At 26.1% G+C, this 13,207-nt stretch overlaps 1 non-coding gene across 1 annotated transcript; it reads left to right on the forward strand.

Moving 5' to 3' along the window:
- Positions 1–12,802: 12,802 nt before the first annotated feature.
- LOC147802151 (small nucleolar RNA SNORD36) lies at positions 12,803–12,876 on the forward strand. Its single transcript, XR_015430058.1, has one exon. It is a non-coding gene; the product is annotated as a small nucleolar RNA SNORD36 (small nucleolar RNA).
- Positions 12,877–13,207: the final 331 nt, after the last annotated feature.

Here is a 13,207-nt window from a genome sequence, read left to right on the forward strand (position 1 = left end):
ATATATATATATATATATATATATATATATATATATATATATATATATATATATATATATATATATATATATATATATATATATATATATATAAACTTAAATCATAGCCATCGCCCAATTATGAACAGACTGTTTTTTAATTGATATTCCGTTTTTTGTACAAGGCATCGAACCTCTACTTCTAAATGCACTATGTACAACCACTAAAATGAAAGCAGACATATTTCATTCTTATATTTTAATTAAAAAATTAATTAATCTCAAAACATTTCGTTTATAAATAATTTTAAAAAATAGTATTTTTTAATTTAAATTTAGATAAAACACAAATTTATTTTAATTCCAGAGTTATGTAAATGTCATTAAAGTGTTGAAAAACTTAATTGTACCAGAATATTAAATTTTCCAAGAAAAATATTAAAATCGAAAATCCTAATCCAATAATAATTAGGATTAATTCTGAAGTTAATTCTAGCATTTATGTATAATTACGCATTATAAAAGAGTTCGAACATAAGTACATGATTAGTCTTCAGTACATGATTAGTCTGGAATTATTTATTTTGAAAAATACTTTGTTCAAAAAAATTCCTGTTTACTAACTCAAGAATTTCAGATTTTTTTTTTTGAAGTTTTAACATTTTAAAATGTAAATTGCCTTTTTGAAGTACTTTTTTGTTAATAATGAATATTTGCTATAGCTCTAAAATCATGAAAAAAATATGCTTCAATATTGGTGATAAGACTTTTAATTGAAGATAAAACAAACAAACAAAAAACTGCTCTATTATACAAATTTTTCACCAATTTCCTTACATTTTTCACGTAGATATTTAAATCTTTATATTTCCTTTTCATCACAAGTTGAAATGATAAACAACTTTTAAATTTACCAAATAAAAACATTTTATGTATGCCAGAAAATTCATCAACCAAAATTATAACTAAGTATCATTCAATAGATAATTTGGTACCCATTAAAAAATTTCTTAATCCATCTATTAGATTCCAGTAACGAACTGATATTAACTTTTATAAACCGGTATCAAATCATTCAGTCTAAATTAAATATCGGTTTTAAGTATAGTTTATTATCAAATACTTCATACTGACCTACCCCGAATAAAAGACTAACAAAAAATATTTCGAAGATTCATTATTTTCACAACAACCGTCAAATATATCTCTAGACATAATTCTAGGCTCTCTAGTAAATTGACACAAATACCCTCGTCTTCTTAGTTGGATTTAATAATAAAACTAGGTTGGGCGTGTATGGAATTAACGAGTCTATTGGCTGTTTACCGAAAGTAATACAGCTAAAAAAAGTAATAATAAAAATTAAAGTATTGATTTAAATATAATAACCATGATACGTAATAACTAGATATAAGTATGGACACTGTAAGGCTTTAAGAGTGACATTGGCTATCACGACTAAATTAAATTTTATACAAAATTCATTATCCATTGCAGTTTACTGCATTTTAGTTGCCTATGTAATTTTAAAATTATGCTGGACTATTAACTGGAAAGAACAAAACATTTTCTGTCACTTACTCGCAAAAGAATGCTTTAAGATAGAAGGGAAAAAAATTTAGTGAAAAAAAAAAGAATTTTTGAAGCTAAAATCGTAAAATTATCGAACAGTTTATAAATATGGTCTAAAAATGCGAAGATTGGAAATTTAATTTGATTAAAGTTTACTACAAATACAAAAAAAAACTGTAAATAAAAAAAACTAACCATTGATTTAAGGCTTAACACAAGAGCAGTGTACTCTGATGATCATACTAATTCTTCCAATTTTGTTTATTTTCTGTTACACTTTGCGATCAGAAAGTTTTGTAAATATAATTGTTTACTAATTTAAGTACTTTTACTGTAAATTTTAGGATTGTGCTCAATATGAGAATTTTGTACAAACATTTTAATAAGAAAATCTTTAGTAATAGGGTATTTCAGTTGGGAAATTACTATAGGACTGATGAATTGGCTAAAGTAACAAATAAACCATTTATTTACAATGAAAAACCTAACATTCATGCTTATCAGATAAATATAATCGAATTGTGTTGAATGTTACCGTTTCCTAGAGTGCATTTACTTCGGTATAATTTTGAATGTTACCTCCAATCCAAAAAAAAAAAAAAATCCAATAATTAGCCAAACTGAAGGACATAAATGAGATTAAAAGAACTTTTCTTAAGAATGCGATTTCTTATAAATCCACATAAACATTTTTTTGTTTGGCTTCGAGTAAACAGAAAAAGTTACTACAAAAAAAGTGACTAATTAACATTACCAACGTTTAAATATTAAGAATAAAATAAGGAACATAACTTTTGAATACAGTACTGTACAGTAAAAGTTGTACCCTTTTTAGTTGAATATTAATACAATGCATGGAATATTAAAGACAGAAACAAAATTATCATACAAAATTCTATGACAAAGGGTTTGCTTTTGATTTTTAAATATATTTTCTAATTTTTTATTTAATTTTTTTTTCTTTGCTTTCTTTATTTTTTTTCCTTTATTCTTTTTTTTCAATATTTTTTTTAATAATTTACAAGTAAAAATTTAATAATGAAAATAATTGAGTACAAACGAGAATTCTATTGCACAAAATCATTTATAAAAAAAGTAATGACCATACAGTTTGCATATTAAATGATTTTTTTTCCCAATTTCCATGTCTTTTTTTTTAAATTTGTTAAATATTGTTCAGCTTATTCTTATTTTTTACTTAATTTTATTCTATTGTTTTTTTTCTTCTTAATTTTCATGCAAACTTTTGGGATCTATTAAACGGAAGTAAGAAACAAGCAAAATGATCCATTATAATATTACAATCATTCATTTACTCTGAAAAATCTGCCATTATGTAAGTCACATTAGTTTAATCAAAATAGTGTTAAAGGTTTCCGTTGTCTAGCGATTACTCATTTAAGCTTAAATTTGAGTGTTGCCGTCAAAAATAGTTGCGATATTTTGTCAAACTGAAAAAACAAAATGGGTTTAAAAGATTCACTCTTAAGAAATAAATTTGTTAGATACAAGTCTACCCAAAAGTCTTTTTGATTGACTTCCAATAAATGAAATGAGATGTTTTTTTTTAATTTTTTTTTTATCCAAAACGAAAACTTCACTCCAATTTTTAAATACGTTCTAACAAATCCTTAAAACAGAAGGGATGAATTCCACTTTTGAAAAACGTTCTCTTAATATCATTACAATGCATACATTCGATTGATTGAAGCTAAATACTGAGATACTAATAGACATATTTCACTAATCAATCACCCATTCGAAATAATGTTTTTCCTTTTATTGGTTGAATCATTTGATTCGAATCTATAAAAGCAGTAAGCATTTAAAAATGATTCAATGATGATATTCTTCGAAGTAAAACTTGATTCATAGAATCAGAATCACATTAATTTGATTTAAATAATAGTATTTTTCATATAAAATTTACTTGGTAATGATCTTACTTTCAATCGAAATTTTCTCAATTTGAATTATTATTTCAAACTCCACAAAATACATATCACTTAATTATATATGGTGAGAAAAAAGTATACTATTGATGCAAAGAAATAGATCTAAATATATATATATGCATAAATTCTGCTGTTTTTCAAATATATTTTATCTATACAAAAAAAATGTTTAAAAAACATGTTAAATGCTTGAAAAAATGAAGAAATTAATATTTACTTAAAAATATTATTTGAGAGGTTACAAAATATTTTTTTAGTATTAAAAAATACTTGAAATAATGCATATGAATAATTTAATAGTGTAAGTTTAAATATAGAGAATAAAATAATGAATGTGAGTTTTCAATACAGTATTGTCCACTAAAAAAAAAAAACTAGATACATAGTATTTTTGAGTTGAAAATCAATACAGTGCATGGAACAAAGGATAAATTGAAATATATCATACAAAATACTCTAACAAATAGTTTGCTTTTTTTTTTTTTTTTTTTTTTTTTTCTTTTTCATTTTTTTTATTATTTTTTTCATTCTTTTTTTTTTTTTTTTTTTTTTTTTTTTTTTTTTTTTTAAATTTTTTTTTTTTTTCTTTTATTAATTTCTCTCTTTTTTCTTTTCTTTTTTTTTATTATTTCTTTCTTTCTTTTTTTTTTTTTTTTTTTAAATAATTTTTAAAAATTTTTTTCTTTCTTTTTTTCTTCATTTCTTTTTGATCTCTAAAATTTTTTTTAAGCAAACTATTTTTGAATTACAGATTATCAAATAGTTGTATACAGACAGGTAATAAATACAAATTAAACTGTTAAACTCATAGCCTAATGAACTTTGAGAACAAAATCAAGAAGTTTTTTTAATAAAAAAGCATTTTTAGTTAAAAATAACCTTCTATATAATAGCAAACATGAATAAACAAAATGCCCCCTCCCAATACGGTACTATAAAGAAATAATAAAATTAAATACAAATACAAAAATATTTAAACATATTTTTCTTAACTTTGTCTTGATTTGAATGGAATGAACTAGGCTACAAATAATTGATTTAAATAAATATAAAAACATTACATTTAAAATATGCAAGAAAATCCACTCAGACCGTAAAGATTTAAAAAACAAAATACATATTTAAGGAAATAAAAAAAAAGTAAAAGAATTTTGAATACAAAACTATGCCCCATCTTTTTTTTTAACGATGGGGGGGGGGAATGGATTTTCTAAATCGAATGAACTAACTATAATGTACTACAATACAAATAAGTTATGTAAATAAATATAAAAACATTTCAATTAAAATATGTGAGAAAATCCACTCAGACCGTAAAGATTTTTAAAAAAAATACATATTTAAGGAAATAAAAAAAAGTAAAAGAATTTTGAATACAAAACTATGCCCCATCTTTTTTTTAACGATGGGGGGGGGGAATGGATTTCCTAAATCAAATGAACTAACTATAATGTACTACAATACAAATAAGTTATGTAAATAAATATAAAAACATTTCAATTAAAATATGTGAGAAAATCCACTCAGACCGTAAAGATTTTTAAAAAAAATACATATTTAAGGAAATAAAAAAAAGTAAAAGAATTTTGAATACAAAACTATGCCCCATCTTTTTTTTAACGATGGGGGGGGGAATGGATTTTCTAAATTGAATGAACTAACTATAATGTACTACAATACAAATAAGTTATGTAAATAAATATAAAAACATTTCATTTAAAATATGTGAGAAAATCCACTCAGACCGTAAAGATTTTTAAAAAAAAATACATATTTAAGGAAATAAAAAAAGTAAAAGAATTTTGAATACAAAACTATGCCCCATCTTTTCTTTTACGATGGGTTGGAATGGATTTTCTTTCATTAAAAATAGTCAAAACTAGTATATAAATTGCTTAATAAATATTTCAAACATTTAATATTTAACCTCTCAACAAAAAGAAATTTAAAAAAAGAATAATATTAATAGTAACTAAGTAATACTAAAATTAGTAAATAATGAATATCAAAATTAGAATACGACAGAAGTATGTATGAAACATTTATAATAAAAATTAATACAAAGCAAACATTGTAGGAGGAATAAGGGGGAGGGGGAGCATTTAAAACAGAAAACAAAGTGAAATAAAATTATGCAAGTTCTGTAAGTTCAGTCATTTTTCTTTTCAATCACCCTCAATTTCGTTCCCAGTCACAAATAGGTTTCATTGAAAGCTGTTCATTGAAAGCTTTAATGAAGAATATAGTTAAAAGGAGAAGACACTTATGTGTGAGTGTGTGTGGGAGTCGGGTCAGAGCTGCTTTTATCAGATAATCGAACAAATCTTACCGAAAGACATTATAGCCTATTGTAAAAAATCCTTTACATCAAAATATTTGTTTTGCGATGCAAATTATAGAACACACATTTGATTTTGCTTTGGTAGTTTCATTTAAATAAATGTTATGCAGAACTTATGTGCATGAGTACAAATATCACTGATCGCATGTTTAATACAGGGTTCAGAAAGTCAGCATTGGAACCCTTACTGTCAATGATTGCATCTGAATGGAGAGACACAGCAAAAGTTTTACTAATCATAATCTCATTTCCATTTTCTTATTCTCTCTGTAAACATTCTTCATTTAAAATTGTATAATCTTTTGACAGATTAATTTCGCTGTTTCTTTAAAACTGAACATTCTATAGTGAAAAAAATTAAAGCTGAGGCAAAAGTTCGGACGTTTTTGATAACTTTCTTGGACATCTCAGATATAAAAGTATTGGCAAACAACAAATCCAAATGGCAGAAGTACTTTCGTTAATATGTTTGCTTTTTGTTTCTTTTTTTGATACTGATATTAAAGTACATTCTGCATGCAGAACTAAAATTTGAGTTCCAATGGATACCATCACTTACACTGTCCTTTCAAAGCATTATTTTCAATCAAGAGATGATTAATCACTTCATTTTGTTTCAATGGAGTTCATAGTATTTATTAATACTTTAGCAGTCACAACTCATCATTAATTTTCTAGCATAATTGTGCTAGAATAAGAGAGCCCGGCATCAAGAGTAGAAATACCTTTGTCATGCCTTTTAGACTGGAAAAACTGGATATTACAGAGTGAAAATTCAAAGGTGTGGCACAAATCAACAGGGTTTTGAAAAGTTCCTTGCTGACGTGAGTTTGCTTGTTGTTTAAATTTGAATTCCAACATTGCTTTATCAATTGTCAGATTATCAATCTCACCATTTGGTTAGATATCATTTAAAAATAGAACTTCTTGCACTTCAGCTGATCCATCATGATTAAGCTGAACTTTTACTTAAGGTTAGATGAGATTTTCTTCTTAACCTGAGTGACTCAGAAGGGATGGTTGTTCTCCTTAGTCAGGGCACTCTACAGGTCATCAAAGACAAAGTTCACAGGACAAACCAAGAAAAATTATGGAGGCTATGGCTGGAGCAGTGTCGCACTGGCATTGAGGTGGCTGGATGGGTTGGCTCTGCCGAAGTGGGATGTTTGGCTTTTTAGGACTTGTGTGATCAGGTGGACTTTTTGGCATAGCTAGAGAAACTGCTCAGCTGTTTTTTTTTTACAGCTAGAGCGACTGAAGTAGACTCTTTTGGCATGCTAGAGGAACTGTTCAGCTGTTTTTTTTTACAGCTAAAGCGACTGAAGTAGACCCATTTTGGCATAGCTAGAGGAACTGTTCAGCTGTTTTTTTTACAGCTAGAGCGACTGAAGTAGACTCGTTTGCATAGCTAGAGGAACTGTTCAGCTGTTTTTTTTTACAGCTAGAGCGACTGAAGTAGACTCTTTTGGCCTAGCTAGAGGAACTGTTCAGCTGTTTTTTTTACAGCTAGAGCAACTGAAGTAGACTCTTCTGGCATGGATAGAGGAACTGTTCAGCTGTTTTTTTTTTCTCTTTTTTTTACAGCTAGAGCGACTGAAGTAGACTCTTTTGGCATAGCTAGAGTAACTGTTCAGCTGTTTTTTTTCCTTCTTTTTTTTACAGCTAGAGCGAGTGAAGTAGACTCACTTTGCTAGGTTTCTTCAGTCGGCTGAACCGTTGAAACAGGGACTGGCTCTTCTAGTTTTAGCTTCGCCATCTTTCTGGAGACAACTTTGCATTTGCTGGTGATTGTGATAAACTTTTTTCCAGCCTTCTTTAGAGCAGTACATTGCAAGAGCGAGTCTGTTCCATCGCTAGCGAAATTGCTATATCCATGAGTTTTCTAAGAGAAGATATTTTAAAAACTTTTGTCGGTAAATTCTTTTGATTGCACCACCTTTTCAGCGAACTGATTATAGTCTATGTCATAAGAAGAATCAGAAATATCAGAATAATCTGCAGCTTCGGGATGCTCAGGAAACATCTTTTGAAGATCACCAGAATCGATGTCCGAGTAGATGAGCTTGCGGCCACTAGACTTGGCAGTGATGCTGCTTTCTTCCTCTACGAAGAGGAGACATTCATTAAGCAGAGTACGACACCTTCCACGAGATCCAATTGGAGAATGAATTTAAATGTGAAATGACAGAACAAGTTTATATGTAATGGTCCATATTCTAGTTACTATGAATTATTTCAAATTAAATCACTGTCCACAAGTACACTTTCTTCATATACAGTTCTATACAGTTCTATATACAGTTCCATACAACTTTCACAGTAAATTTCTTTCTTAGTTTTAATTGTTGATCAGTTAAAGAAATTTTGAATTATTTGTATTTATTTTCATCCTTCTTTTAATTTGAGGAATTTTTTTTTTAATTTCTCTCAAGCAATATTAGTAGTGTAGTTGCGTTTTTTATTTATTTTTAAGTCCTTCGATTCAGTTTTTTTTCTTATTAATAAAGTTATCTTCTTTACTGAATCTAATTTCAAGTATTTTCAATTATTGGGGAACCAGGAGGAATTCTAAATTTTTTTTCTTTTATTTTCTAGTGATACTTTCAAGGCGATGATAACTTTTAATGGAAAGTGCAGATGGGCTTTTAAAAGTTATAATCCAAAATCTGGAGTACAGATGAGTAAAGGTCGTCGATACGCTTTTAAGTCATTGCACACGTAAGGAGTCAGTACTGTGCTAAATTTAGCAGTTATTTTCAGAACTGCAGCTTTGTGACCCTAACTCAATGGCTTACACTTTAAGGCATTTGATTTAAACACTGGAATATTTGAGGGTGATCAATATATCTTTTGTTTTGCATAAATTGTTTCTCTGCATTCGTAGACACAGCAAAAATTCTATTACATAAAATTTAAAGGAAATTTTTCACATACAACATCATAACCACACAGTTTGCATTCTATTTTTTCCAATTTTTTTTTGGTAAATATTTTTTAATTAACTCTATTTATCTTACTTTTAATTTTCTTAATGAAAACTGTGGGGTCAATTAATTAGAAATAACAAACAAATATAATCATGCAGTGTAATAAATATAATTAATCCCATAAGCTTTAATTTTATCTAATAAGCTTTTCAGAAAATACAAGAACTAAAATTTTTTAGTGTATAATATATACATATTTTTTTTAGTCTTTAAAAAGCATAAAACATAAAAATGAAATAAACACTTTTTTTAATTCTTTAAAAGTACCTCATAAAAAAACTGTAAAGATTAATAACTTTTTTTTACATAATTTATTACAAAAAAGTATTTTTAAAAGAGGAAAAAATAATTAAATTTAAAAACATTTTAAAATTAAAAAAAAAATAGTTATATTTAAATAAATGTCTGTTTAGTAAATCTTTAACCTTTGACATCAATACTTTTCTTTCAACCATTTTTTTTAGGTTTTTTTCAACAAACAAGAACTAAATATTTGAAATATTTAGTTCTATTATTAAATGAGAATCGTAGTCTATCAAACGTAGTCTGCTAAATATGTTAAAATTCCTCGAATGAGTGAGAGTAGTATAGTCACAAAGGGCATTCACCACTTAAACATTTCCAAATTAAGAATTGTTTACAGAATCAAAATACCGAGAGAAAAAAAACAGCATTATTTCTATATTTAGAGGACGTTCTGCAAATACAGTGGAGATTTAATATTATATATATGAGTAAAAGTATTTAATGTTTTAAATAAAATAATGTAAAAAATACGTTCGAAAAGTTTTGCTTTTAAACTTTTAAATACTTAGCTTAAAAGAGTACAAAATTTTTTCCCATCTCATTAAGAGGAAACCAATAAAAAAGATTCTGGATAACCTGTCTTTGTCAACTTTTCATTATTTTAATTTATTTTAAAAATAATTTATGAATGTGAATTTTCTTGTAAAATTTTTTTTTAAAAAATCTCATATCCCTCAAATTCAAATTCTTACTATGAGTATCGCTAGATATGTTTTAATCATGAGGAATTAGAAGAAAAGGTCAAAAAATAGATGAATTGCTAATTTAAAATTTTTAAGAGTTCACACGAATATACTAATAAAACAAGTATTGAGCAAGTACTAAATATGCAAACTGTTTCGTCTACTCCTTGGGAGAAACAAACCAATAAAATGATAAAAAAGGGCAATTTAAAAACTTCATAGTTAACCATTTCAAAAAAAAAATTTAATAAGGGCCCTTTCAATTATTCGTAAGTACCATTTTCCCTTTATATTTCTTAAAATCGTTCGAAAAAATTTAACTTGAATTTAATCATCATAATCCAGATAGAAACAGAATTAAAAATAAGACTAAATTTAATCCAATAATCACAATAAAGAAAAAACTATCTCAGATACACCTCTCAGAAAATACTAGAACAGAAATGATATAGGGTACAACATATGTGTATTTTTTCAGCTTTAAAAAAGTTAAAAATATAAATGCGACATAAAGACTGTTTCTCTTTTAATTCTTTAAAATAATCCCATAAAAGAAACTATTCATTTTTTCAAATAACATTTTTTACATAATATTCTACAAAAAGTTAGATTTAAATTTAAAAAAAATATTACAAAATTGTATTTAACAAATTATATTTAAAACAAATGGCATTATTATATTAATATTTTAAAAATGAGTTCACGTAAACATATTAAAATAGCGTTCAGAAAGTATGCATCTTTTATAGTTAATCATAGTAGTAGGAACTGTGTTTTAAATTTTGATGAAGGAATATGCGAGTCATATATTATGAGCGATATTTAAAAGAGTTTATACTATGAGCACTATGTACAAGAGAAAAACTGTTGTAAGTAGCTGAATGGTCTACATATAATTTGATCATTACTACTATGCTTCTAAAATTTAAAACTAAATAATAAACAATCGAGAACTTATTCTAATCGAATAAAATGTAACAGAAAATGTATTCCGATAAAGACTTACAGATCTTGCTAAATAGTTTTATGTAATGTGTAATAAAAACTTTACGTTAAAGTTAAAAGTTTTTATAACAAAACGATTTCGGGCTTTTATCTATCTATTTTTCTAACTGTTTACAGTCCAATAGCAACAAAATAAATATTCTGGTGGCGGAAAATGCTTTTATTCTTTTGAAATATCTTGTCTAGTCGAACATTAAAAATTCACATGAAGTTTTCTTTATGCAATTTCAAGCATAGTTTCTTACTGTAAACGTTCAAAGGTTATGATACATTTGTTTGTTGGTAAATAAAGTTCAACATTCGACATTTTATGTTCATGCACAAGTGGGCCGCTTTCCATGTCAAATTTAAAATTGAGTATTATGATGATAAAAATTAGGTGTGCCATTGATAACAGTTGCGATTAAGAATTAATGGCATGATTTTATTCTTGAATATTTTATGCACTATGGATATTATTTGTTCTCAGGGTAGGTAAGACTGAGTGAGAATGTTTTGAATATTAAATATATAGTCTTTTTTTCATTGTTACTTAAATTTGGAATATTCTACTTCGTTGTTCGATTAGTTTTATAAAATACTTCATGTAGCTAACTCAATATTTTTTGACAGTATGAGATATCAAATGTTTGAAAAAATTCATGCATTGAAATATAAACCTGAATATTTTAATATCCCCCCCCGGTATAATTTTCTTTATTATTAAAAAAACCCATTTCGGTACTGAAATATGAAACCATTCTCAATTTTCCAAAAAACCGGTTTTCAGAAAGATTTTTGCTTATTTTAAGTTTTCTATTTTTCGTTATTGTACTTTTAAAAAACTAGATGCATACTAGAGAGCACTAGATTCATTTAAAAGGTGAACATTTCTTTGTGACAAGACAAAATATTTAAACCTCATGCAAAATACACATCTCGACTTCGAAGAATTAACGAACTTCATGCCTTATAATTAATGAATTGAGATACCTTAAAACTTGCTGATTTTTACTTCAATGTAATAAGATATTTAAAAATAAACTTTAAAAAATAAATTGTTTTATAGTACTTTATATACATAACTTTTAAGCCACAAAAACATTTCTAAAAAAACAAACATTCAACTGTCACATTTAAAATACGTATCTCATAAATTATTATCAAACTACATCGAAATAAGAATGAAAAGGAAGTGCTTTTTTCGAGAAAAAATAAACTACTTAAAATAATTAAAATATCTAAAATAATGAATATTATGAATTACGTCAAATAATCGAAATGAATTTCTAGCATACATAAAATAAGCAAATGGTACAAACATATGTTTGAATGTGATGCACAGGAAAAAGTAACGGAATTTCGCATTAAATTTACATTGCTTTTATCATTTTTGACCCACGACCACACATCCCTAAGTGCTAACTTTAAACAGTGTATTTTAATTTATCATTAACATCACCAAATTAGGTCGCATAGATAGTCAGAAACATAGGAATCATAAATCTATTTTCTGAACCTTTAAAAGAAATAATAAAAACTAATATTTCCTCAGAAGATCATAGTAGTCGAATTTTTCCATTTGTTCTTGGAGTTTTCTATACAACGAAATTTCTACAAAATATTTTAAAAAAACTATATAAACGGAAAGGTTATTTTGATTTCCCAGTTTTGTCACAAGATTTAAATTCAAAATCAACTTTTTGTCTCGTTTTTTTATTATTTTAATTATTTATTTCCGACTTTTCAAAGTTCTGAGTCAAATCATGTACTAATTGAATGACTGAAAATAGAATTAAAAAAGCGCTCTTCAAATTGCATGATTTGTAGATTTTTGATTATAATTATATTTAACTCCTTTATTGAGTTATTTCTACTAATTATAATATTATATGTTAATTAAACACTTAATTTCATCTTAAAACAATATTTTTTTTGATTAAAAATTATTTCGAATAGAATAGTTTAGAAGAAAAGAAACTATTAATAGTTAGTTTGCAAAAATGTTCCGACTTTGATGCACTGAAGTCCACATGAGGAAAAAAAACAGCTTTTCAGAATTGAGTAAATTTTGTCTTAAATTTGCTTTCATAGGCAGGCACGTAAAATAAGAAAAAAACTAAATAACTTGACCTACAGTTAACTTCATTTAAAAATTATTATAAATCACACAATAGTTTAAAACATTTTTTAAAATTATTTCTCAAAACAGGTAAGGAAGAAAATAATTTGTTTGACAGATTTTTAAAAACTAACCTGCTTATTTTTTAATTTTTAAAGCCATCAACGTATTAATTTTAATTTCGTATAAACAAAATATCACTTTTACAAAAAATCGATTCACCACATCCGAAAACTTAAAATAAAGTATATTAAGAAGTTAATTTTTGAACACTTTAT

This window comes from Parasteatoda tepidariorum, chromosome 10 (assembly GCF_982258835.1).
Source record: "Parasteatoda tepidariorum strain Cologne lab strain chromosome 10, Ptep-v5.0, whole genome shotgun sequence".
Lineage (NCBI taxonomy): Eukaryota > Metazoa > Arthropoda > Arachnida > Araneae > Theridiidae > Parasteatoda > Parasteatoda tepidariorum.